The sequence below is a fragment of the Tupaia chinensis genome, unplaced genomic scaffold, assembly GCF_000334495.1.
Source record: "Tupaia chinensis unplaced genomic scaffold, TupChi_1.0 Scaffold000424_1, whole genome shotgun sequence".
NCBI classification, from domain to species: Eukaryota; Metazoa; Chordata; class Mammalia; order Scandentia; family Tupaiidae; genus Tupaia; species Tupaia belangeri.
In genome coordinates, this window is record NW_006159929.1 from 1,306,619 (window position 1) to 1,333,139 (window position 26,521).

The 26,521-nt window shown below is 47.0% G+C and overlaps 1 protein-coding gene and 1 long non-coding RNA gene across 7 annotated transcripts in view; both read right to left on the minus strand.

Moving 5' to 3' along the window:
- KCNMA1 (potassium calcium-activated channel subfamily M alpha 1) overlaps positions 1 to 26,521 on the minus strand; it is an 818,234-nt gene that overhangs the window by 635,857 nt on the left and 155,856 nt on the right. The window lies entirely within an intron of this gene.
- The window catches only part of LOC102471025 (uncharacterized), a 39,559-nt gene continuing 35,216 nt past the window's right edge, over positions 22,179 to 26,521 (minus strand). Inside the window, exons 2-3 of the long non-coding RNA XR_335467.1 lie at positions 24,221 to 24,399; positions 22,179 to 22,249 (exon numbers count right to left, since the gene is read on the minus strand). This is a non-coding gene — a long non-coding RNA (uncharacterized LOC102471025). The remainder of the gene's footprint in view (positions 22,250 to 24,220; positions 24,400 to 26,521) is intronic.

The window sequence follows — 26,521 nt, forward strand, 5'->3', positions numbered from 1 at the left end:
TGAAGCCTAAAACACATCAGCAGGACTTAAAAGAAGGAAGGGAGAAGAAAGGCAAGGGAGAGATGAGGGACAGAGCAGGAAAGGAGAGGGAAGGTAAAGGAAGAAGAGAGAAAAATATAACAGAATGATCCCTGTGCCAGCTAGAACACAGAACCTTCCCTCAGAATCTCAGAGTGACCTCCAGGCCAGACGGTGAAGGGCACCATGTTGCAAAGCTATTGCCACCTTTAACTGATGTGCACTGTCACCTCCTGTGGCTCTTGGCCTTCCATATTTGTCTTAAAGAAAAAAAAAGAAGAAATCTAACATTTCAGATACTTAAATTCAGTGAGTATGTCAGTTTTCATCTTAATTCACAGTAGTAATGCCACACTGGTGCCGGGACAGGCTTCATACCAAATAACTACACTTTAATCGACCTCTGTATTTCTTTTTAACACTTGTTTCCTCCATGAGAAGGAGAAAGAATTGGGAGGAAAGAGAGAGGAGAGAGAGAAGCATCCCCCATAGGGTCTTCACTCTGTGATCCACCCCAGTCTCAGGCAGCCTGTGTCACTGGCACATACGTGTGCCTGGCACCCACAGGGAGGCCCTGGGACATGAACATGTGATCTCACGTGAGCCCAGCATTTGCAGAGTTTTGCATTCCTGCTTCATTCCTGGCTGGTTCCAATCAATCTCTGTAGTGACCGTTCATTTCCATGAGGTAAAGTTCATCTTTTTTTAAGTTTTGTTATGGAGTACATGAGCTTACCAGAGAGAGAAAGTGAGAGAGCACCCCACCAGGATGACTACACCAGAATCCCTTCTCCTCTTGGGATTTTGGGCATACATGCACATGTGCCTTTGAATGTACAGGACTCGAACCATGCAGTCAGGCACGTGGGATCCACCTCAACCACCACATCCCTGGCTAGCCTGAAAGTCCATCTTCGAAGCAAGCATGTGCAGTCATATTGGCTGAGCAGTGTTCAACAGACGTAATGCCAGGTGATGAAAAGGCTCCAAGGGCTTCCAGTCTGCCTGTGGAGATGACGCCATAGGTTCCAGGCACTGCAATTTTGCTTAACTTAGGATGGAGCCTGGTGGCAGAACTCTCGGTAATAGCATCAGAGTTGCAGCCAGAGCCCATGAAGCTCACCTGTACTCCAATGCCTTCATCTGGCCATAGGCAACGGGAGCTCAACGTGTGGGCTGCCCCACAACATTTCGCTGTCAAGAGGACCAGTTCCTAAATTTCCAGATGTGGGAGAGAATGCAGGACAGTTCTCAGACCAGAGAGGAGAGTCCAGAAGTTTCAGAAAGGCTGCCTCAAGAAAGCAGGAAGGCACAAGAGACCACTTGCCAAGACCATAGGGGCCTTGAGTTTTGACCCCTGCTGAGGTTACATTGAGTCGTCGGAAAAGTCATGATGCATTTTTCTGTGTTTTCTATGTAAAAATGTGTCATGACTTTTCTGACTGCCCAACATGGCTGTATACCCATGGAGACAAGCTCATGCTAACTTTTACCCTGTTACCTGAGCTCATCCAGCAGTACTCCAGGAATTAATAGTAAGTTTACATATTAAGTAATCATACTTTGGCTAGTCCAATCATATTGTGTTAGATTTAAAAAAAAATTTAGAAGAGCAATTCTATTTAATTTAGGTGAACATTTTAAAGAGAATACAATCCGTATAACCCTACTGTGGCATTTCTCTCTTTTTTCTTTTTTTCCCAGTATTTGCAGAACCAGTAGATTCTGGAGTCAGACTGTCTGACTTTTAGTCCTGTAGCTGTGTGACTTCAGGCAAGTTATTTAGCTTCTCTGTGCCTACTATGGGCTGATTTCTGTTCCCTAAAAAATTAACGTCAAAATCTCAACTCCAGTACTTCAGAATGTATCTGTATTTGGAGGCAGAGTCCTCAAAGAGGTAGTAAAATTAAAATGAGAGCTGTAGGTTCAATATACCCGGTGTCCTTAGCATAGATTTGGACACGCCATGAGAAAGGGGAGGATAATGTACAGACACCGGGTAAAGAAGGCAGGCACCCACCAGGACAGAGGCCTGGAACGGATCCTTCCCTTACAGTCCCGGGAAGAACCCAACCCTGCCAACATCCTGGTCTCAGACTTCTAGCCTCAAGAACTGAAGTTTCTCAAGTGCAATAGTTTCTGTTTTGTAAGCCACTGGGTCCATGGCACTTGGTTACCACAGACCCAGCAACTCACATAGTACTTCACTTTCCTCATCGGGAAAATGCAGATAGTAAGACTCTTTCTTTCTTTCTCTTTTTTTGGAGAGGATTTTGCTATAGGGTGCATGCATTCGCCAGAAAAACAGAGACAAAGAGACAGAAAGCGAGAAATCAGTCCCCAGGGGGGACGGTCAGGCCACAATCCCTTCTCCTCCATTCTCTTATTGGGATTTTGGGCATGCATGCACACACACCTGGTGTGACTTTAAGCCACCAGGTCCAGGACTTGAACCGCCTACATGGGAGGCCAGTGACATAGCCATTACACTAACTGCTGGTCCCAGCAATAAGACTCTTTCTAACAGAACTGTGTTTAGTACCCAGCTCCTAGCATTTAGTAAGTACTATGCTAATGAGATTTTTTTTTTTTTTAAGATTTTTACCATATGGCATGTACTCACCGGAGAGAGTCAGAGAGAGAAAGGAAAGATGATAAATCACCTCCCTCCAGGGGGGATTCCATGCTGCAATTCCTTCTCTATTTTCCTCTTGGGATTTTGGGCACACATGCACATGCACCCTGTGTGTTTTTCAGGCTGCTGGGTCTAGGACTGGAACCATGGAGTCAGTCGTGTGGGTCTTGGCACCTTTACCACCACACCACCTGTTGCCCCAAAACTTCTTTTTTTTTTTTGGTTGGAGGGGCTTTTCAGAGACAGAGAGACAGAAAGTGAGAAATCACCCCCCAGGGAGGATGGTCACACCGCAATCCCTTCTCCTCCATTCTCCTCTTGGGATCTTGGGCATGCACACACACACGCCCAGCATGAGTTTTAAGCCACCAGGTCCGGGATACCAACTGCGGTCGACTACGTGGGAGTCCAGTGACATAGCCATTATGCTAACTGCTGGTCTCCAACCCCAAAACTTCTTACTACCAATGAGGAGCCTTAATCCATCCTGGTCTTGGCACACCAAGTTACCTTACTCTTCTGTGTGAAGAAAGATGACTACTTCTAAAGCACAGCAGTAGCTGCTGCAGACAAGACAAACACGTCGCAATCTGCACCCCCACCCCTTCACCCACAGCCCCTTCAAGCCAATTCTCAGACCAGCGCTTGCACAAGCCCCCTTTCTCCTGCCCCGCTTACTGCTGCAGGATCTGTCTGCCAGTGCCAGGGTCTCGCCACCCAACACCTTCAAAGGCAAAAAAAAGAAGCGGGTTCCCCGTGCCTCACTGAAGTTAGACAACCTAGGATGCGGCTAGAGAGTCACAGGCCATCCAAACCCACAGATTATAGAAACCACTAGCCCTCCCTTTTGCTTTATTGTAGAAGGAGAATTTCTCCTTTGCGATGAGGTGGAAAATGCTCACAGCCCAGGACGGGTACCCCAGGCTGTTGTGCTGTCTCATCCAGCAATGTGCATTGGTACACACTGAATGTGCCAGACACCAGAGGGGATTCCTGAGGGCCTTGAACAAGTTTACTGAGGTGGTGAAGAACATTTCCAGGGTGTGTGAACTTCTCGACAGGTGACAGAGAAGCTGCCAGGGTCAGGTCCATGAAGGAATGGGCACAAGGACCTTTCAAAACCAATAAGGCCTTCAGAGGTATCACTCATGTGCCTAGAATCTTGGCCAAACTGTGAAAAACCCAACACTTTGCTGCCTCAGCAAGTGGCAAGAGATTCTGCGACTGTGGCCTACATGGCCATGGTGATTAAAATGAAGGTCATTTGCAAACCCAGAAACCAAAGCCATCCTGACTCTAGAGGGAATTTTAATTTGTTAATGGATTTTCCCGCTGATGGTTGGGGGAAAAGATAGCAATACACAATGGGTTTGAGGCCAAAAATAGGACCACACAAGCCAGGAAGTAGCTGATAGTGCCTTAGCCTCTCTTCGACTGCAGCAAGGAGCAAGCTACCCAGGGATGCAGATTCTTAAATTTTATTTTAATCAGCTAATAGCAGATGAAGACTTAACGATGCTGCCAAGACTCTGCTGCTCCCATTGGCCGTAGTGAACAAGGAGGCAAAGGTCAGGTGCCTACTTGTGTTTCTGGCTCCCTGCTCTCTGATCTCCTCTTGAAAGGATGTTCAAATTGGGGGCCAAGGTCACCTTCTCCACTGGTCACCAACTGGAGGGATCCAGGAAAGAGAAGCAGGTGGAATTCTCTGTTCCCTGTGCAAGTCCTGAGGAGGGCCTTAGAAAGGAAATGTAATCATTTGTCCCACAATGACATGAGCTGTCTGGGCTGTGCCACAGTACACCGAAGACCTGGTCCCTGCCTCATGTTGCTAATAGTGGCAACAATTCTGATGAGCACACAGGGCACTGATGCCCAGAATCTGTCGCTAAAGCTGCTCAGCATGCTGCAAAGGGGAGACTTGGACAGCACCCCAAATACAGTCTTCACCTGAAGGGAGGCCGGGTCAGCAGAAGAGCTTCCTACAGAAGCATCGACTAGTGGCTACACACCTCATCCCGAGTACCAGAGCTGTCCCCACGCAGAACTCTGGGCAGGCCCTCGTCCTTACCATGCCGGCTCTCAGAGGGGTTTCTGTGGTGAAGCACCAAAAATCTAATTCCTGATTCTCATTTTTAACTGCAAGCCAGGCAGAAGAGTGGAAAGAAGCCACTCGACAATAATCTTGATCATACAGAACAAGTTACTTAATCTTTGTCACAGCCCGTCCACAGGATCAGCCATCTTGCTGGGGCCTAACCTGGGAAGCTCTCATGCTATTTCAATGGACCAAGCTTTCTCTAGAAGAGCCAGCAAAAGCTGCTTCCTGAGAGGCACAATGTCGAGGCCTTGCCCTCGCCCCGAAACTTGAACTCTCCTACTGTGCTCCTTGAGTACTCTAAGCTAACTGTGCCAGCTGAGGAAAGGGGAGGAAACAGCAGGTGGGCAGGAGGGCTTTGCTACACCACAGAAACACACACTAGACACTACACACACACACACACCACACACACCTCACCATATACACTTCCCCCCATATGCACTACATGCCACTCACACACTACACACCACACACACACCTCACCACACATACACCATACACACCTCACCCCCACACACACCACTCACACAACACACCACACACACACCATGCACACACCTCACCACACACAGACAATACAACACACCCACATGCACTATACATATACACATCACACACATACTACACATAGACATACCATGCACACACTGTACACCACATACATACACACTATACACATACACACTATGGACACATGCCACGCACATTCATCCTGCGCACACACACAGTCCATGTGCACACATTATATGTAGATATACCATACATACCACACATATCCCACATATACATACTACACACAATGCACATGACATAACCACATGGAGAGCATACACAGTCCACACTATATACACACACCACAATATACAACACATACACTATACACACATCCCACATGTACCACATAGTACACACACACGATACAAATACACACTGAGCACATACATACCACACATCCATACATATATATCCCATATACTAGCCACATACACCACACACTACACACTCTATACATATTGAGTCATTGGAAGAAGTCAGGATGTATTCGTCTATATTTTTATGCAAGAATGCATCATGACTTTTCTGATGACCCAGTAGATACGTACGTGCCACACATATTACATATATACATGCCGCACACACACACACACACCACACTACATATGTATACAATATGCATACATGGATACACACACACCACACACAGTACACACACACACACACACCATGCACACATGCACATACCCTCAACACCATTTTCTTGTATAACAGAAAATAGAGAACTTTAGAAGGAAGCAGAGGAGAGAGATGCCTGGAATTAGCCCAACCCTACCATGACAGCTCCTCTGACACATGTTTTTCTCCCCTAAGTTTATGTATTGATTTCATCCATGAGCAAGAGAGACAGGGAGACAGAGAGGCAGCATTCTTGCAAGGTTTTAATGCTGTGACCCACCCCAGCTTCAGCCAGCCCTGGACCATGGTCACACACAAGCCCGGTGTATTCAGAAAGATCTCTGGACATGACCCTGGAACCTTCCCACGTGGGTGAGGCTCATGGAACGGCTGGCTATATGCTGTGCTAGCGACCGGCCCCTGAAACTTTACCTTCTCACACCTAGAAACTATTTTTTTTTGTCCTATTGTTGTTTGACACTTAAAAATATCTGTGCACACAGAGGCAGCTTCCTACTTTTTCACCTCTGACATTTATGGAGAACTTTGGAGCTAGTGTTTATTCACAAGCATCATCCCACTTAATTCTTAAAACAACAAAGGAGGCAGGGAGAAGCTAACAATTGAAAAAGCAAAGACACTTGCCCAAGGTCTCATGACGGGTCCCAGTGCACTTGGCCCATTCAGTGTGACACTGATGGTGTGCCCACCATGAGCCAAAGGACCCAGCTTTGCACAAGATGCACCCCTGGGGCCCACTCTATGCTCAGGCTGAGCTGAGTAAGGTTTAAACCAAAGCTCAGATGCTCTCTCCCCAGAAGGGCCATTTGTCGAGGGGTTCTGGCTTATCCTTCCCTCACTGCTGTGGCCTGACCTGGGTGCCCTCTGGCATGGTGTTGCCCCTCCATCAATATTTGGCCACCATCTTTTTCTCCTGGAGTGAGGGTGCCTATTGAGTGATTTCATTTTAGACATGCAACAAAGGCATCTTGACTTCAAATAGGCCAAGTTTCAACCCAAGCTAAATACCAACTATCCTTAGGAGGCATGTGTTGGAGGAGAGGCTGGGCCCCAGAAGTGAACACTCATATCCCTCACAAAACAGGGTGGTGAAGGCTCCAGCCATCTATAATCTCTCCTGTGAGGACCTGCTGGAGTATAAGCTGGGGGCTCTTAAACTGGAGTAGTAAAGGCCAAGGGGCACTTCAGCCCTGTCTTCTCGGGCCTAAAGAACTCCCAAGGGGTTAGACAGATTTGTCCATTCCCAAGGGTGGACCCAGCCCTAGCAGGTGGAAGATTTGGGAAGAAACTTCTGTCTTGCTTTTTCCAGGCTTTCCAAAAGAAACAGGCTCCCTGGCATCAGGCAGATCAGAGGAGGTCCGTGCTCACTCAGTGGGACACTCGAGCATGAGACCTGTATCAGGTAGAAGGATGGGCTGATATGACCTTTCGAATTTCTTCCAACTTTGAGAGTCTCTGACTCAACAGAATGAATATGAAGCCCCCAGAGGCCTGCTAGTCGCCTGCCTTCAGGGTTTTCCTCCAGGCCTAAAAATAAAATTCCCAGAGTCCTGATCTAAATTAGATTCTTAATAATGTGTTGCTGTGGCTATAAATATGTTTCTTTAAGGGCTAGTTAATATAATAATTTTAATCAGCTACACTCCCTACAAGGACAGTCAGCTCCCTGTTCGCCCCTGTCTGAATTCTGAGCGACTCATCCTCCCCGATCTCACTCAGGGCCAGTCCTTGGACCAACCACAAGGATGAAGGTGGGGGATGGGCATGGCAGCCCTTCTGCTTCCCTCCCTCTAATGTCCCAAGACACTCATCCCTTTCTGGGGCCTCACATTCTCTCCTGATCATTTACCAAGACATCCAACAGAAGACAGGGTGAACATCAGGCACAGGGTAACATGAGGGGCTGAACTGTGTCTCCTCCAAATGCATACGTTGAATTCCTAACCCCAGGATCTCATAATGGAACTGTATTTGCAGACAGAGTCTTCTTTAAAGAAGAAGTTAAAGGAAGTCAACAGGATAGGCCCCAATCCAGTGACCCTATGAGAAACCATTCAAATACAGACACACTTTGAAGGAAGACCACGTGAAGACACAGGGAGAAGAGGGCCACTGGCAAGCCAGAGGGACAGGTCAATGAAGAAGCCAATCCTGCTGACACCTGACCTTGGACGTACAGTCTGTAGAACTATGAGAGAACAAGTTTCTGTTGTAGAAGTCAGCCAGCTGGGGGTACTTGCTATAGCAGCTGAGCAAACCCATACAGGGTGTGCGATGTACTGTCTAGGGGCCTTAAATACTTTTTTTTCTTTCTTTCTTTCTTTCTCTTAAAGACTGGATCAGCCAGGTGAAATAGAGCCTGGACCTCAGTGACACTGGTATGTAACCCACTGAAGGACACTGAAGGAAAGAAGGGCAATAAGATGTAGGAGAAAGGACATCGGGCCCTGGTCAGCTGATGGGTGTATCCCAGGCTACCCAAACAAGCCACTTGTGATCTTAGGAATTACTTGATCATCTTGGTTGCCATCCTCTCATCAGTTAACAGACAGTTGGATCAAATGAACTCCAAAGGGCCCTCCAACACTAATGCTCTCCTTCTAAGTTCCAAGTTGTATGGAGACCCAAGTCAGCATCTCGACTTCTAATGATTCTTCCATGGGGGCGTAGGAGGCAAGCACTGAAAACCAGGAGACAGAGCCCAGCTCCCAGACTCGGTCTCTTACCTTAACCTTGAACAAAGTTACTTAAGACCATGTTATCAAATTATTTTCAAATGAAGTCATGTAGCAGAGTTTTTGACTGGCAGAATCAAAACATGCTCTGAGGGCCTGGACCCAGAACATATCATTACTAAATTTTGTAAATTCCTATCATCTCAGAAGGGTCCTTGGCATTGAAATCTGGCTCCCTTGGAGTTTTGGCAAAGGAAATTATGGTCACAAGAGTCCCTTGCTCAGGGCCCCATGATGAGGCTCTGGTTAGGCTAGGACCAGATCTAGAGTTCTATTCTATAAAGACCAATCTGCTCTAACATTTAGACTTGAAAATCTTTCTCTTTAAAAAATGCACAAGCTAAGCTAGCAGGTGGCATGGAGGTTAAGGTGCTAGATCCCACATACCAACTCCACGGTTCAAATCCTGGACCCAGAGGCTTGAAAATTACACTGGGCCTGTGTGTATGCATGTCCAAAATCCTGAGAGGAAAATAGAGGAGAAAGGACTGTGGTGTTACTATTTTCCCTTGAGGAGTGATTTCTCACTTTCTCTCTCTCTCTCTGTCTCTCTCTGGTGAGCACACACATCCTATAACACAAACAAAACAAAATGCACACGTCACGAAGACAAAGGCCTTCCAATATGTCTTTCTGGTCTAGATTGCAAAGATAAGTTTCTACTCCCAAACCTGGATCCCTCCTCCAGGCCACTTGCTGCTGGCCTCCTACAGTGACTTTGAGCAGGAGAGCAAATTAGTCCAGCACTCCTCATGCAGGATAAGGCTGCTGGGAGCAGCGCAGAGGACTGGAATTAGAAATTCTAATTATTAGAACTCTCAGAATGCACCAAAAGACAATTTATAATTAGCACATGTCGAAAGGCCATCCCCAAAGAGGACCCATTATAAATCCAAAAAGTAAGATGGTCTCAGAAAGGGGATGGGGAATTGGGCTGTTCAACCTCCTGCTTCTCCCAGCGGCCTTCACTCCAATCGACCTCCTAACCTCATGAGCCCACTCTCTTCTGCTACTGCCTCACCCTGTGTGGGCCCAGCATGGCGGCCCCATTCCCAAAGCCCTCCTCCCTTAAGGAGGCAGGGCCACTGTTCTGGAAGACCTTCAGCACAGGGATCCTCTATTCAAGATCCAGGCAGTTCTAACCTCCAGCCTGAAGCTAGTCGAAGGCTTCTGGCTTCTGCTGTCACGAGCTGCAAATAAGGATTAAATGACTAGTCTTTTTTGTAGAAACTAAAACATCTCCAGTGAACTGATAATGTCATTATCTGTTGCTCAGGTGCATGTGCCCAGGGCAGCTTCACAGCCAGAGTCCTGCCCTTGTGATTAAAGCCAGAGGCACAAAGCCGGTGGGGCCTAGGAAAGGCCAGCATGGAAGGATGGAGAGGGCATCCTTTTGTATCTCACTTGAATGAATAAATTAATCTTCTGCTGACTTACGTATCATAAATATTTTTGTGAGCACTTCCTGTGTGTTAGTCACAGTACTTGAGACTGGGAAGGAAAAGTAGTGAAAGACACAAAAATAGGGGCCAGATGGTGATACAGCAGTAAAACAGGACCTCTGAATAGCTAACCAACATGGGAAGGTTCCAAGTTCACATCCAGGGACCTCCCTGAGTATGCTGGGCATGCACTTGCCCATGAGCAAGGCTGACTAAGGCTGGGGATGGATTATACTATCAAGGCCCTGTTGGAGCTGTTGTCTCTGTCTCTTTGTCTATCTCTGTCTCTCTTGCTCAGGGAAGAAGCAAATAAACCTTTTTTTTTAGTTTTTGCTATAGGGCACATGAGCTCACCAAACGGAGAGAGAGAGAGAGAGAGAGAAAGAAATCACTCCTCAGAGAGGATGGCTACTTCTCAATCACTTCTCTTCCTTCTTTTGGGATTTTGGGTATGCCCACACACACATGTGTTATTCAAACTGCTGGGTCCAGGACCAAACTGCACAGTCGGTCATGTGAGATCCAGTGCCTTAAGCTCCATGCCACCTGCTGGCTTAAACTTCAAAAAAAAGGACACACAAATAAATAATGCATGCCCCACCCCTAGCCCCAATCTCCAGGAATTTATAGCAGAGCAAATTTGACAAGTTAAAAAGAAGTTTTTAGAAAAGAAAAAGAACACCAAGCGAACTGGCAGCTCAAGGCAGGATGCTAGGTTTCCAGGGACAGTTCCACACAGTATGCCTTGCCTCCTCCAGGCTCTCCATCTTCCATGTACTGCCATCTGTGCCATGGATATACACCAACCTGTTGATCTCACAGAGTTGCAATGGAAAATGCATGACAGCACAGAGACACGACCTCTGGGAAGTGCTATGACATAACTCATTCTCATGCCAAGAGCAATAGAGATGCTGGTGGCTTATAGTAAAAAGAATATCTGTATTATCCATACTCATTGGTCTCACTAGAGATAGCACCTAGTTCCCAGAGTGGAGAAAGGCAATTTATCAGACTACCATATGTCTGTGTTTGCCAAGGAACCTTCTAGACGGTGACTTCTTTTCCCATATGGTGTTAACCAGGAAAAAGAGAGAGAGAGAACGTGAGAAAGCACCCCCAAGGAAGGATGACCATACCACAATCCCTTCTCTTCCATTCTCCTCTTGAGATTTTGGGCACACATGCACATATACTCGGCATGTTTTTTAAGCTGCCGGGTTCAGGACTGGGACCACACAGTTGGCCATGTGGGATCCTGCCACCTTAACCAACATGCCACTATAAGCTGGCCCACTACTTCCAATGTTATAAAACTCCATCATGCCTGTGCTCAACAGAGCTGAGTCACTGTCAGCCCCTGAACTACTTCTGAGAAAGGAGAGCAGAGCACATGCACACTCTGGCCCTGACTGAGGGTGGACGGGAACAGGCTGTGTCCAAGCCCGTCAACATCATCTGTGCACCAAGAACACTCCAAACACAAACAGCCTTAGTGAGTCACTACGATAGATGGAGCTTTGGGTGATCTCACATTTGCAGATAGAAACACAGAATGTTAGAGACAAGAGGCGACTTAGGAACCACTTAGTGACTACAGTTGTGGAAACCGAGATCCGGAATAATGACCCTGCCCATAGTCCTACTACAAAATAGTTACTGTAGACAACTGCACCACACAACTGCGCATGTGAAACATTCATGCGTGTGCCTTGTGCTCTCAGATGACTTCTTCCTGAGACTAAGTCTTCTCCCATGGCATTCTCAATGCCAAACTGTGCATCTGTAAATGCTTCCCCTGTGTCTTTCACACTGCAGCTACTCAATGCTTGCAAAATAAACAAATGAAGTAATTTATATAATTTGGTGGAAATAATATTTAGTACAATGCAATTTATCATAGCAAAAGGGAAAATAACTAAAGAACAAACAGGAGGATGAGGAGGCAGTATTCAAAGTCAAGAAATAGTATTTATTTTAAAATGTGTTTATAGAGTCCCAATGACATGTGCAAATGCTGATAACAGAAGGTTTAGGAGAAAAGCAGAACGCAAAATTGCATACACTGTAGGATCTCGATGTTACAAAGGAAAATGCATGGTAATATTGTGGTGAGAAGATAAAGTAAAACGTGAGTACTAGTAGATGTGCCTGTTGTGATTATGGAAGGTTTTATTTCTCCTTCTTGCACTCATCTGTTCCTCCCAAATATTCTACAATATGTCCATAGGATAAGCAATAGGATACTAAGGAAAAAAAAATGCTCACACATATTATTCATCCTTGTTAATGTTTGGAAAGAAACAGAGATTACTTATCTCTTTTCACATATAGAAGCTAATTTAGTTTACCAGACAGACACTGACTAGAAGGCAGGGCGTTAGCTTGCTGGTACGGAGGCCTGGAGGGACAGTCTAGAGCTGGACGAACAGCAGATGTGTGATAAAATCCACTCTAGTCACGGCGGGAGAGGGCAGGGCACTCAGCTTTCCTCTTCCTGAAGTCCCATCTTTACCTTACCCCAAAACGGGGAAGTCTGTTATACACCTATCCCACTAAATCCTTACCCATGTGCCCATTTGAAAGAAATAGACACTGAGGCTCAGAAAAGTTAAGCGAGGTAGCCACAGTGCCATATCCATAACCAGAGCCCAGAGACTGAGGCCTCACCCCTGTGCCTCTGCTGGTCATCCCTTCCTCTGGAACTGGGTAGCACTGTGACATTTCTTGAATTGCTCCCCAAGGCCTTGTCTTACAGGCTAGGACAGGTTGTTTAACCTTTCGTGTGCATCTGTCTCCATGCTTCCCTCAGCGGGACTGTGAACTCCTTAGGCGAAGGAGGGGGGGGGTGCTTCCCTTGTAATTCCTGGTGCCTCTGACCAAGCCAAGCCTAGACATCTGCCCAGTGCTTGACACCTCAGGTATCAGGATCACTTGTTCACCTACTGACTGGTCTTAGAGGGTAAAGAGGAGAGCAGTCCTGTGGGCACCTCAGCCTAGAACCGAAACAGAAGCTGATATACTCCCTCAGGACCCGCTGACCTCAGCAACCAGGACAGTAATGCATATTAACTGTGGTGATGGAAATTGTTTCCTGAATGACTCAGTCACCAGCCAATAAATCACAGGGCAGTCAGACGTCAGGAGGTGTTCCTCACAGCCCACCAGATCTGGGCCGGCTATAGGCCAGCGACAGGAGAGACCTGGCCCTGCCCGTCTCCCATCTGGCTACAGGGATCCAGTTCAGTTTCTGACTTGCAGTTGGGTCTGGCACAGTGGCCCAGAGCTCCAGCAGGCTAATCCCATTCACAAAACCCAGTCTAACCTGGTCCATGCTAGACCCCCACAAGGTCCCCTTAAATTGCTGCAGAGGGAAGTTTCTTCCAGCAGAGCCAGAGGTACTCAGACAGGGATCTATTTACTTTTACTGTACTATTAAAGCACCCCAGGCTACAAAAGAAGTAGCCCTCCTCTTCTGGAGCAGAACATTCAGTAAATGCAGGCCTGGGAAGAACATCTTATCTAGTTACTGTTCAACCTTCAGGGCTAAGCTTGCCAGGGACGGGGATAGGGGGTGCTGCACATTGGGAGATTTGGCCATCGCTCCCCTCTCTTAATTCTTTTGAAACCACAGAGACTGCCATGGGTTTCTCCAAGGTTCTAGAGCCACAGCTTGCCAGGTTTCCCCTCTGTGTATGAGATAACCTACCCATAATAAACATATAAAGACATACACACACATATAACATGTACATGTCACTTCTTCAATAAAAGACTATTTTCCTTAAGGGAAGAGACCAGTCACTTATACTTGCCACATCTTGCGGCAGAATAAACCCAACAGCCTTGAATTAATGGTTCAATGAACAAACTTGCTAACAGACTAGTCCGTTGATAACCTCAAGGAACTGCAGGCAGAAGCTAATACGGGTTCACCTTCCTCCAAAATCACGTCTTACAAATCCAATCATGTTGTTTTTGAAATGAAGTAATGATATGAACAATTTCTTGGAAACTGCTAGGTCCAAGTACAAAGCATTTGACACGTATCTCAGGCCACAATCATGAAGATGTGGTGGTATTGTTGTCATTCCCATTTTACAAGTCAGAATAATGAGGAGCAAAGGACTATCCAAGATTGTGGATACTAGAGTTGGGATTTGTTGGGATAATGCTTTATAAATTGTCGAGGGTTGTTGGTCTTACAACCCTTCCTAATCCCAACCTGGGCAAAGCTCAGAACTGAAGTACAGACAGTCAGGGACGAAATGTGAACCAGGTGGCTCTATAGAACCCAAACCCTTGCACAAAGCAATTGCCCTGAGTCGCCTTTTGCTAAAGTGCTGGTTAGACAATTCCCATCCTTCAATTTTATTTAATCAAAGCAAAAAATTCATAAGAATCTTCAAGTATTCATTCATCAGGCAGATTAAACATTTAATAGCCCTGCAGTTTAATTTTTTATGGCTCAGAGAGTAGAGGAAACAGATCCCAGGGAGGCCACCACTATCCCTGCAACAGAACAGTCACTGGCTAAGAAAGCCAGTGCAGAGATACCAGGGCCTCTCCCTGGGTCCACTCCTCTTCCCTGACTACACTAAGAGGCTCATGCTGAATGCCAGAGCTAAAGGTCAAAGATGCTACTTTATGACTTCTTGAAGAGAATCTATGGAAAGGAAAGAAAGGTTGTGCGGCAAGAAGACCGAAGACTTCACAAGATCAGGGAGGAACCCAGCTGACCCAAAAGGTCCAGGTCCCAGGAAGGGCAGGCAGCTCCCTTCTGTAACCTTCCCTGACCATACAGCAGAAGTAAAGCTCTGGACTAACGTGAGATGGCAGAAGGGCAAGGCCACCTCATCCATCCCTGCCAACTTACGGCACCACAGGACCCTTCACTCTCCCTTCCAGCAACACATTTCTCTCACAGTCTCAGAGGGCTTCCTCAGAGTCACCTGCATCCCCAGGAACACAGAGAAAGAGAAGAAGTCAGGGCCAAAAGTCCTTCACAGTTTCACTCTGTTTTCCTCTGGGGTAGTCTTTTCTGGATCTTTAAAATGGAATTCTAGCAGTTTTGGGTTCTTTACTTTAAAAGGCTCAATGTCAGGCCAGCCTGCAGTGATTAAGGTGGCTGGATCCCATATGGCTGTCCATGCAATTTGAGTCTGGACCTAGTGGCTTGAAAAAACAAACCGGATGTGTGTGCATGCATGCCCCAAATCCTCAAAGGACGAAGACAGAAAGGAAAAGGGATTGCAGTGTGACCATCCTCCATAAGTAGTACTTTCTCATTCTCTCTCTCACTCTCCAGCAAACACACGTGCCCTCTGGCAAATTAAAAAAAAAAAAAAAGCTCAAATGTCATGCAGCATGCTTGCATGGCAATCCCTGAACTGCCCCCATGTTCCCAACTCTATCTCGCTCTCCTTCCCTCTCTTCATCTCTCTCTCTCTCTCTCTCTCTCTCTCTCTCTCTCTCTCACACACACACACACACCTTATTCCACTCTACCTACCACAGAAGAACAGGGTATCTAAGAATTTGGTCAACATCCAATTAATTTGTTCAGGATTCAGAGGTGCCAGGTGAGGAGGCTTTTTCACACGAGCAGCCAGCAGAGACTTCTGTTTTAACTTCTTCCTAATTGACTGCACCCACTAACAGCGTATCAGAAATCTATCCGCTTTGACCCTCCTTTTCTCCTCTATTCCCTTCAGCTCTTACAGGGGTAGGGCATCCTGGTCTTTGCTGGAAAAGTGAACAGAGCCCAACTCATTTTTCCTTGGGTCTCTTCACCATCGGTCTGAGGAGGAGACATGCTTGGTGACCCTAGAGCTCACTTTCCAGCATGTTGCTCGCTGAGGCAGGCAATGAGGTGGGACAACAGCTATTGCCTCCTGACAGTAAATACGAGGTGGAGGGGCTCCCTTCCTCAGATATCCTGCCCTATCTCTGTTCTGCAGACACCTGGCTGGGCCCTCAGTACTCTCAGGGGAAGACAGAACCTTCCAGCATCCTGTGCTCTGGCTCTGGCCTCTCCAACGATGGATATGTGGTCACTGGACACTGGTGTGGAAATATGGGAGTGTGGGGTGGTAGGGGGAGTGCTGTTTGCCCATTCTTCTCATTTAACAATCTGGTGAAATTATGAGCAAAACTCATCTCTGCCCTGGGACAATTCATGTTGCAAAAATAGCACTGAGACACTGGAGGGAATGAGGCAATTTATTTGATGTCTTGGCACCATCACTCAAGGCAATTATTATATGACAAAAGGACACACTAGAGAGTCACCATCACCCTCTCCTCATCCAGGAAACCAGACAGAGTTCTCATGACCTGCAGGAGACATTTGAATAAGGGATCAACACCAGACCACAGGGGAAGTAAGCTGAGGCCAAGACTGGGCCTTAGAGAAGCAGGGTGGGAGGGAACAGAAATGGTACAGAGAAATACGCAAGATTCATGGAGCAAGAGATCTTTGTGATGCAGTCTGCAGGCCCAGGGTTCAGGGTTCAGAGGTGCCAGGCGAGGAGGCTTTTTCACACCAGCAGCCAGCAGAGACTCAGCCAGCAAATGACCTCTGACTTTCTTTTCTCTCTCCTCTCACTTATTCTTTTGGTAGAGAAGTATTTTCTACATAGGACAAAGGAGAATCCACCTCAGTAGATCTCATATTAGACTGGTATTTTACAAAGTACAAAGCACTTTAGGTATCTCGTCTCACTAGATCCTGATAGATGGGTGGTGTTGCCCACACTTCATAGACAAGGACACTGACTTGCCTAAGGTCACAGAGCTAGAGAGACAGGAAGTTGGGAAACCAGATGCTCCTGCGCCTCCTTCTTATACATATCATAATCCAGTTAATAATAAAAATAGCATCTGAGGCTAGTTATTGAGCATTTATCTGCTCTGCATAGTGCTAAGCACTTTACATCAGTTGTATTTTAGTCCTCGTACCAAGGGACTTCAAAATGTTTCTGGAAAAATGAAATTAAAGTATCCATTTATTTTGGTGTAAAAAATTTTGAAATCCAACCCTAACTTATTCATAATATGTAGCTTTTAGAAAATTTTGAAGGCCCCTTATCATAGAGGTATCATAATTCTCATTTGTCAGGTGAGGGAAATGGAGGTTCAGGGCCATAAGTAACTTGCCCCAGGCCACCGACACAGCAGGAGCAGAATCAGGACTCGAACTCTGTGCTCCTGCCAGTGTATCTCAGAGGTTCTCAGTCTTGCCCATGCATCAGAATCATCTGGAAGAATGGTTCAAACAAAAATGCTGGGCCCACCCCCAGTGTCCGACTCAGCGAGTCTGGGGTGGAGCTTCAGAGACTGCCTGGCCAGCAAGTTCCCAGGCAATGCTTGTGCCATCAGTGTGGCAATCCCACCTTGAGAACCTCAGCTACCTACCCTGTCTCCCTGCCACCCTCCAGCTAATGAACACCTTGCTACAGAGGTGAGGAAATTAGATGTGCAAAACGTGGCTGCAAGAAGGCACCTCACCGTGCATGGAACCACTGCCTTAAATAAAGCACACAGCACCCAGCATCATCTAGATGAAACATTAACTTAGGGGTGTTCTAAGCTAATTAATTTACACTAAAACTCTCCTCTTCTTGACCTCTCCCTACTGACCGTGATTTTAACATCCAGCTTCCAGCTGAGCTATCTCACTGTCATTACAACCCCTCACTGAAAACACGGTGAACACTTCTGAACAAGCAGTCCCCACCAGTACACACCACCTCATATGCACATGCACGTCATCGTGTGCAGTGTACACACACGATAAAATGTACAGCAAGACATGCATTTGAAAGGATGATGAAATAGAAGTATGTGCTCTTCTATTTCCTTCCCACATTCCAAGCATAGTTGAGTGCATCCTATTTTGGAGACCACTGGCCTAGAATTCGGCGTTTTCATTTCTAGAATCTGACCATTAGGACCTGTCGATTGTTCCCTTGTCCCTGCTGGCCAACAGGTCATGCCTGAAAAATTGCTGTGCTCTGATTTGGAAAAAGTGATTTCTTTTTTATTAACTACAAGCCCCTAGAGGGCACATGCTGCCCCTCCGAGAACTGTCCTGAGCAAAGAGCAAAGCCCAGCCCAGAGCAAACCCTCAGTAAAGAGTGCTTGGCTACTGCTTCTTGATTGTGGGAGTCGTTTTTCCAACAGAAGATGAGAAGCATGGAGGAGTCCAGAGAGAAGACAGCAGCTTTAAAGACTAGCATCTTGGGCGGGACGGTGGTGTAGTAGTGAAAGTGGTTGTATCCCACACGGCCAAGCTTAAGGTTCGAGTCTCAGACCGGGCAGCTTGATAACACTCTGGGTGGGTGGGTGTGTGTGCGTGCAAATGCATGTGTTTGTGTGTGTGTGTGTGTGTGTGTGTGTATGTGTGTGCCCAATATCCCAAAAGGGGAAATGAAGGAGAAGGGATTGCAGTATGGCTATTCCCCATAAGCGGAGGGAGAGGTTGCTTTCTCACTTCTCTCTTTCTCACTCTCCATTTCTTTTCTCCAGAAGAGTACATTTTGCCCTTTGGGGGAAAAAAGTCAGCAACTTAAAGGCAGAGACTGAGGGGCCAGCAGGTGATATGGTGGTTGAGGCACTGGACTCCTACATGGCTTACCACAATTTGAATCCTGGACCTGATGGCTCTAGCGTGCTTGCTCGCTCGCTCTCTCTCTCTTTCTCTCTCTCTCTCCTCTCCCCCCCCTGTCTCTTCTCTCTCTCTCTCTCTCTCTCGCACATGCCATGTAGTAAATTGAAATAATAATAATAATAATGATAAATAAAATTAAATCAATCATTTCTAAAAATTAAAAAGGCAGAGACTGAGCCATCGTCTCTAAAGGCAGTGAGAAGAAAGGATCGGATCTCCTGCTCCAGTCGCAGAATTCGGCCCTACAGCAGTGATCATGAGAGAGACTTGGACCACACTGTTGTCCCCAGGCACAAGTATCCTTCCTGTCAAAGGAGGCATAGGGTGGGTGACCAACTGACCTGGATTGCCCAAAACTGAAGGGTCTCCAAGGATATCTATCCAATTTCAGTGCTAAAACAGGATAGTCACAGGCAAACGGGGACAGGTAGTGTGGACCTAGGTGTGGACCAATACCCGGCTCTGAATGAGTGTGGATGTTTATCGGCTCCACCTGACCTCTGTAGAAAGATGTCCTAGGAGAGCGGGAGGGAGCCAGGCCAGTCTCTGCCTTCAAGGGTGTTACAATCCTACCAGGACAGAGACAATGACAATAAGGAGCTAAACCAAGTTCATTGTCACTATAAAAATTGAAAGCAGGGGATAATGAAGGCTGCAATCGCCAGGACAGACCCCCTGGAGGAAACCACTACCCAGGAGAAGGCAAACTGAGCACAAATCAAAATATGCACTTTCTTCCCCCTCACCTTCATCTGCCTCCCACTCCTCACCACCACTAATTAGAGCAGGACCCTGGAGTGATAACCCAGGCTTTGGGGTGCCCCTGCTTGAATCCAAACCTGGTGCTGTCCTTTCACTTAAGGAGTGATTGGGGGGCAGTTTCTCAAATTCTGAAGCCTTGGTATTCTTTTCTTTAAAATGGAGCCAATTATACTCCACCTTCCAAAGCTGTTCTAAAGATAAAGTGAAGTAATGCACACAGAAGGCTTGACACCACGCCTGAGAGTGCAGGCTCCATAAATATTGACTGTCCTCAACCTCTCCTGACCCCTTCAATCTGCTCACAAACAGTGCTCTGTATGCAGTAAGCGCTCCAGGGTGAGCTGTTCCCAATGTCTGTTCCTAATGATGGCAATGGCAGGCTCAATTCTGCCTGTCACTCCTGAAGCTGGGAGGACAAGATCTAGGGTGCATGAAGAAGTCTCAGGAAGCCAGCCCTGGCCCCAGGCCAAGCCCACAGGTTTCTCCTGGCCCTGTTCAGAATAAGAAGCAACTTCCCCTTTCTTGATTTCCAGGTGGAACTCATAGCCCCAAGCAGTCAGGCATGGGAGGGCTCTCCACTCTCACCTAGCCCCTCAAGTTCTGAAGAAAGAAAGGTGCCTGCCTGCTCTCCCTGTTGCAAGGATGTGTCCCCTCAGGGCTTAAAACTCATGCTAAGTCATGCAATATCCCAAAAGGGGAAATGAAGGAGAAGGGATTGCAGTATGGCTATTCCCCATAAGCGGAGGGAGAGGTTGCTTTCTCACTTCTCTCTTTCTCACTCTCCATTTCTTTTCTCCAGAAGAGTACATTTTGCCCTTTGGGGGAAAAAAGTCAGCAACTTAAAGGCAGAGACTGAGGGGCCAGCAGGTGATATGGTGGTTGAGGCACTGGACTCCTACATGGCTTACCACAATTTGAATCCTGGACCTGATGGCTCTAGCGTGCTTGCTCGCTCGCTCTCTCTCTCTTTCTCTCTCTCTCTCCTCTCCCCCACCTGTCTCTTCTCTCTCTCTCTCTCTCTCTCGCACATGCCATGTAGTAAATTGAAATAATAATAATAATAATGATAAATAAAATTAAATCAATCATTTCTAAAAATTAAAAAGGCAGAGACTGAGCCATCGTCTCTAAAGGCAGTGAGAAGAAAGGATCGGATCTCCTGCTCCAGTCGCAGAATTCGGCCCTACAGCAGTGATCATGAGAGAGACTTGGACCACACTGTTGTCCCCAGGCACAAGTATCCTTCCTGTCAAAGGAGGCATAGGGTGGGTGACCAACTGACCTGGATTGCCCAAAACTGAAGGGTCTCCAAGGATATCTATCCAATTTCAGTGCTAAAACAGGATAGTCACAGGCAAACGGGGACAGGTAGTGTGGACCTAGGTGTGGACCAATACCCGGCTCTGAATGAGTGTGGATGTTTATCGGCTCCACCTGACCTCTGTAGAAAGATGTCCTAGGAGAGCGGGAGGGAGCCAGGCCAGTCTCTGCCTTCAAGGGTGTTACAATCCTACCAGGACAGAGACAATGACAATAAGGAGCTAAACCAAGTTCATTGTCACTATAAAAATTGAAAGCAGGGGATAATGAAGGCTGCAATCGCCAGGACAGACCCCCTGGAGGAAACCACTACCCAGGAGAAGGCAAACTGAGCACAAATCAAAATATGCACTTTCTTCCCCCTCACCTTCATCTGCCTCCCACTCCTCACCACCACTAATTAGAGCAGGACCCTGGAGTGATAACCCAGGCTTTGGGGTGCCCCTGCTTGAATCCAAACCTGGTGCTGTCCTTTCACTTAAGGAGTGATTGGGGGGCAGTTTCTCAAATTCTGAAGCCTTGGTATTCTTTTCTTTAAAATGGAGCCAATTATACTCCACCTTCCAAAGCTGTTCTAAAGATAAAGTGAAGTAATGCACACAGAAGGCTTGACACCACGCCTGAGAGTGCAGGCTCCATAAATATTGACTGTCCTCAACCTCTCCTGACCCCTTCAATCTGCTCACAAACAGTGCTCTGTATGCAGTAAGCGCTCCAGGGTGAGCTGTTCCCAATGTCTGTTCCTAATGATGGCAATGGCAGGCTCAATTCTGCCTGTCACTCCTGAAGCTGGGAGGACAAGATCTAGGGTGCATGAAGAAGTCTCAGGAAGCCAGCCCTGGCCCCAGGCCAAGCCCACAGGTTTCTCCTGGCCCTGTTCAGAATAAGAAGCAACTTCCCCTTTCTTGATTTCCAGGTGGAACTCATAGCCCCAAGCAGTCAGGCATGGGAGGGCTCTCCACTCTCACCTAGCCCCTCAAGTTCTGAAGAAAGAAAGGTGCCTGCCTGCTCTCCCTGTTGCAAGGATGTGTCCCCTCAGGCCATGATACATCCCCAGCTACGCATCAGTTTGAACATCAGGACTACTTAAGGCTCTTGGAATTGAGCTTGCTAAAAGCCTGGCAGGTTTCAAGACTCCTGCAGGTGAAATGCCAACAGCATTCCCCGTAAACTTAGGCAGAGTTGAATCCGGGCACAAGGGAGGAGGAACACCTTCCTGCTTAATCAGGTCTCCACCCAGGTCAGCATGAGAATGAGGCATAAATAGCAGAGCCCAAATCAATAAACACATACACACCTAGGCTTAAAATTCCACCATGAAGCATTCATTTCTTCGATGCTTTGGTTGGTTGGCTGCCCGTTTTGTCCCCAGAACTGGAAAACACATAAAGGAGGAAGACCAAGATCATCTCAGCCACTGCCGTTCAGAATCTCACTGGTCAAGTGGAACAAGCAGCCAGACAGAAGTATAACACGCACAAACAGAGAAAGACAGACGGGGTGGGGCCAGCACGTGGCACAGTAGTTAAGGCACTAGAATCCTACATGGTCAACAATAGCTCAAGTCCCAAATCTAGCTTTTGTGCATGTGTGCACAAAATCCTAAGAGGAGCCTGGAGGAGAAAGGATCACGATGTGGCCATTCCCCGTACCCCTCCAGGGGGGGAAGGTGTGTGTGATTTCTCACTTTCCCTCTCTCTGTCTCTCTTCAGCACATGTCCCATACCAAAAACCTAAAAAATAATAAAAAGAAAGGAAGAAAGGAAGACAGACAGATGGAGACAGACAGTGGGGAGAGAGAAAGCAATACTCACTTCAAGGGATGCTGCCTGATAGCCTCGTGCCCTACACTCTGATTACACCCTCAACACAGCCCCTAGTAAAAGCAATTAGATCACATGGCAACTGTTTTTGTCATAAGGAGCATTCACTCACCAGAGAGGAAAGAGAAGAGCGAGACAGTGAGAGGGAAAGTGAGAAATCAACCCCCAGGGGGATGGCCATGCCACAATTCCTTCTCCTCCATTCTCCTCCTGGGATTTTGAGCATACATGTACAGGACTCGAACAGCAGTCAGCCACATGGGAATCCAAAGCCTTAACCACTACACCATCTGCTGGCCCGTGACAACCGTAAGGCATTCAATATTTTTAAAAATTGTAAATTGATGATTCTTTAACTAAATATAAAAGTGAAATGCAAGACATTTTGGAACAAGCAGTAACTTAAGCCAGTTAGTAGTCCACATATGTTGCCTGGGACCAACAGCATCACTGGAGGCCTGAGCCTGCGGCTGGGCTGGTCCCACAGACTAACAAGGCCTCCAGGGGATGCTGACACCTGCTCCAGGTTGAGGACCAGTGACTTCATTATCACATACCTTTTGCAGTGTGCTGTTGCTGTGCTCAACTCTGTCATGTAGTTACTCAACATACACTTATTAAGCACCAACACAGTAAAGGCTAGGTGTAGCCCGCCATTGGTCAGGTGGTCCAGGGATGTCTATATGATGACAGGCATCCTGGTGAATCCTATAAGTAGCTACCCCTGAAAACTCTCAAAGCCTGTTTTGAGTCAACAAGAAGCACCACCTAACTAAGGCCATGGCAGCCTACAGCCTTTCAAGAGGGACTATGAGGATGAGTTCCTCAGCAAGAAGCTGTTCTAGGGAGAGGAGACCGCATCCTACACCGCCCCCTCCTTTTGGGAGCACCAGCCTGGATCTTGGGTGGGAGGTGGAAGGGATGGGGCAGGGCAGCAGGCCGCCACGCCATGCCATTGATTGCTAACTGCTTCAGAACCCAATGTCTAGGCTAGGGAAGAAGCAGGCTGCAAGGGAGGAGGCAGGACAGGGTAAGGCTGTGAGCACAGACAGTCAGGCCAGCATCCCCCTGTCACATTTTCACAACCTGGTGGACATCCTCCACCTCTACACAAAGCTTTCTCTTCTAAACAAAGTAGCTGGGGTAAGATGAGCAGACAGGGTGCAGGCCACTGGCTCCAAGGTACTTCTATAGATACAACCCTGTCCCTGACCCCCTCTCTTTGGCAGGTTCAGAGCCCAGAGGCCATGCAGGGATAGCACCTCAGTCCTGGAAGATGCTGCAGCCAGGCACACCTCGGCCCTGGCAGCTGTGCTCTCTGGAAGCAGCAGGAGTGGAGAGAACGCTCTGCCTCTGCTAAAGAGCAAAGTTGCCATGACTTCCTCCATATCTGGTCCAGGGACAGGTCACTTGCTGGAACCTCACGTGAACAATTCTCCAGTTGTATAAAGGCAGGCTTGGTTGACCTCTCAGCTTACAGGCCTTTAGCCCAGTGTGAATGGCCAATAACCCACACACTTACGGATTAACCAGGAGCTACGATGCCTGTTCAACTTCCCACCTTCACCCTCCAGGCAGAGGGGCCTGTGAGGAATGCCTGCAGCATCACATCGGGGTAGAGGGGCACCACGACCTGCACATGATCGCAGGGCAGTGTGTAGAGAGCACAGAGGTGTCAAATGACAGGATGGTCCATTACATCTGAATTTCAGGAAAAACAAGAAATAATTTTTTAGCTTAAATATGTCCTAAATAGTGCATAGCACATAGTTAAACTAATAACATGTATTTATATAGATAAATAAAACCTTGATTATCTGAAATTCAGATATAACTGGGCATCCTGAATTTTCTTTTGCTAAACCCAAACTATCCTATCAGCAAGCCCAGAACAGAGAAACCTGGATTTCCAAAAGCAGAGCTTGGACGATCATAAGAGAAAGGGCCTTGAGAATGACAGATTGTAAGACTCCATTAACACCATTAGAGCTGATGATTTCCCTTGCACAGGGAGAGGAAGGCACCAGTGTAGGCACGCTACCTGTTTAATGACCACTCAGACGTATGACCAGTTCTCTGGTGGGGAGAATCTTGTTGCTCAGTCTTTGTCTGGTTTCCACAGTTGGTTAGTAGTCACTACCCAAAGCACTCGCAATCATACAAGACCATATATTTCACTTATAAATCTGTACTTTATTGCGCACCCATAGTAGAATTCAGAATAAATAAAAACTATCATTCCAGATTTACATTATTCTGTTGTGGTGTTTCACCAGTTGATTTCTGGTGCTGGCTAGAATGTGATACCTGTTGAAAATACATACCCTACGGCTCCATGACACACCACACGACATCCACCTTTAAGCTCCTCGCTTATCGACAAATTCACTTAATGACCTAGTCATAAGAAAGGAAGTAGGTCATATAGGACAGCAACTCATCATTAAGAGAAGAGTGTCTAAGGAGAAGACCTGGCTTCTGGTCTACCAATGCCATGTGAACCCACTTCCCACTCAAACGTGCTGCCTGACCTTGGTAAGTCACTCCCCTCCACTGGGGATCAGTTCTCTCTTTCTTAGGTTTGAACAGACACTATAGACATTTTGGTCCGGACAGTTCTCTATCATGGCAGCTATTCTGTGCATTGTAGAATGTGCACTGAGCAGTTTCACACCTCAGTTGTGCCAAATGGCTCATGGGGGAAAACCACGCCTGGTTAAGAACAACTGGGTTGGGGCCAGAAGGTAACACAGCAATAACACAACTGGACTCACATGGAAAGGTTTCCAGTTCACATCCTGGGGCCTCCCTGTACATGCTGGGCACACACATATCCTATGATCAGGCTAGCTGAGGCTGGGAGCAGATCGTGGCATGAGAATGCTGTCAGTGGCATTTCTCTCTCTCTCTCTCTCTCTCTCTCCCTCTCTCTCTCTCCATAAATTAATAAATAAACTTTAAAAACAACACTGGGCTAAAGGATCATATGTCCTAATGTCAAGGGTCCCTGCCAACTGCAGGAGTCAAGTCAATGACTTTTGGCTTTAAATTCTCGTAAATACCTGGTCTGGCAAAAAAAAACTCTCTTAAATATTCAACTCCCACCATGAATCTAACACAGGACATGAATGACCAAGGTTGGATCCCATATAAACTTTTTTTTTTATTTGGAGAGGTTTTTGCTATAGGACGCTTGTGCTCGCCAGACAGAGAGAGACAGAGAGACAGAAAGCGAGAAATCACCCCCCAGGGGGGATGGCCACATCGTAATCCCTTCTCCTCCATTCTCCTCTCAGGATCTTGGGCACACACACACATGCACCCAGCGTTTTAAGCCACCGGGTCCAGACACGAACCACAGTCGACTACATAGGAGTCCAGCGACATAGCCATTACGCTAACTGCTGGTCCCAATCCCATATAAACTTTTGAACACATGCCCCTTGCCCTCATTTCAGCATTCGGAAGTTGGCCCAGCCAGTTTCCAGTAAGTGGCTCTAGCTCTCTGATGGCCCTTACATACAGCAACAACTTGATAGTACTCAGAAGTATCATCACTGATTGAACGTGATGATTTATTGGAACTCAAGCACACACAGTTTTTCCTGGTGTAATATTCACATGACTGCGACTGCCGACTGCTGTAATGTAGAGTGCCTACTCCGTGCTGGCTACTTTGGATCCCTTATGTCATTTAATCCTCACAACAGCCCTAGGAGGTCAGTGCTGTGCTTATCCATATTTTGCAGTTGAAAAAATAGGTCCAGAGAGGTTAAACAATTTGCCTCAGGTCCAGAGTCTGCCCGACTCCAGACCACTACAG